Below are 1773 nucleotides of genomic sequence, written 5' to 3'. Positions count from 1 at the left end.
CTCTTGAATTTACTTCCACTGCGTCTGGATATTCCACTCTTTTTTCATTCATTTTTCTCTTTGCTTTTCAGTTTGGGAAGTTTCCTATTGACATATTTTCAAGCTCACTGATTTTCTTCCTTTGTCAGGTTCAGTCTACTGATGAGCCCACCAAAGGCATTCTTCATTTCTGTTACAGTATTTTTTTATTTCTAGCATTTCCTTTTGATTCTTTAGAATTTTCCTCTCTTTGCTTACATTACCCTTTGTTCTTGAATGTTGTCCTCTTTTTCCATTAGTGTCCTTAACATATTAATAGTTATTTAAAAATCTCAGTCTGATAATTCCAAAATTTCTGCCATATGTGAGTCTGGTTCTGATGCTTGATTTGTCTTTTTTGAGATGGAGTCTCACTCTGTCACCCACGCTGGAGTGTAGGGGCACGATCTCAGCTCACTGCAACCTCCGCCTCCTGGGTTCAAGCAATTCTTTTGCCTCAGCCCCCTGAGTAGCTGGGATTACAGGTGCCCACCACCTTGCCTAGCTAATTTTAGTATTTTTAGTAGAGACGGGGTTTTGCCATGTTGGCCAGGCTGGTCTCAAACTCCTGACCTCAGGTGATCCGCCCACCTCAGCCTCCCAAAATACTGGGATTATAGGCGTAAGCCATTGCTCCTGGCTTGCTTTGTCTTTCTAGATTACATATATATATATATATACACACACACACACACACACACGTGTGTGTATATATATGTATATGTGGGTATATAAATGTGTGTGTGTATATATATATTTTGTTTACATTTTAGCATGCCATATAATTGTTTTAAGTTGGACATTATGTATTGGGTAAGGGTAAGGTTTTGTGTTTATATGGCTAGGAATTAGGTTGTGTTTACTGTTTGCTATGGCTGTAGGTGTTAGATGCTAAAATTTCCTCTGGTGTCCTTGTTTTTGCCTCCCTTGCTCTTCAACTTTCCTTAGAGACTCTTCCTGAAATAGGCTCTGGGCCTTGCAGTTTTTTCCATTGTAATCCCATTATTAAACAGGAACTCTATTAAAGTGGATGGGGGAAAGCATTCCGTAATTCTATTATTAGGTCTGTCTTTTATTGCACGTGTGACCTTCACAACTGTCTCATTTTTAGAGGAGGCTTCTGTTGGGTATATATCCCTTCTCCCACATTGGTTAGGCTCTGTTCAACAGTTTCCCTTGAAGGCAGGCCTTTGTTAAGGAGCATAGAATGTTCTGGGTGTATTTCAAAATGGCTAACTTCTCTCTCTCCCTGTTGGAAGCAAAACTCACAAAAATGTGGGGGACTCCTTAACACTGGGTCCCTAGGAGTTTAAAAAAAAACTCAAGCTAGTCCATGTTCAGTCTCCAGCAATTAATCACTTGCCCTATAAGTATTTCTACCAGTTGCTGGTTCCAGTAGTAGTTTTTCCTCCAAGTAAGTCATGATTCTCTATTCCACCTATTTTAAGTCCAAATGTCTCTCCAGATTTTGGGGTGATGGTTTGCCCTGGGACCTCGATTCTCTGAAGGGTCTAAGAAGGGTTGTTAAGTTTCAGTTTGTTTGGCTTTTTCCTTCTTGTGAAAATGGGAGTGATGACTTCCAAGCTCTTTACCTGTCAGACTGAAAACTGGAACGCCCTATCTATTTTATCTGTCTGGAGAAAATACTATGTGATGGTATGTGCCTCTTTTCCCAATTTTATGATCAGTGATGTCATATGGGCATATTGAAATCAAGCATGGTGGGAGGATTTATATCACAAAAATTGGCAAATG

This window comes from Macaca thibetana, chromosome 11 (assembly GCF_024542745.1).
Source record: "Macaca thibetana thibetana isolate TM-01 chromosome 11, ASM2454274v1, whole genome shotgun sequence".
In the NCBI taxonomy this organism is placed as follows: Eukaryota; Metazoa; Chordata; class Mammalia; order Primates; family Cercopithecidae; genus Macaca; species Macaca thibetana.
Note: the sequence above shows the minus strand (reverse complement) of the source record.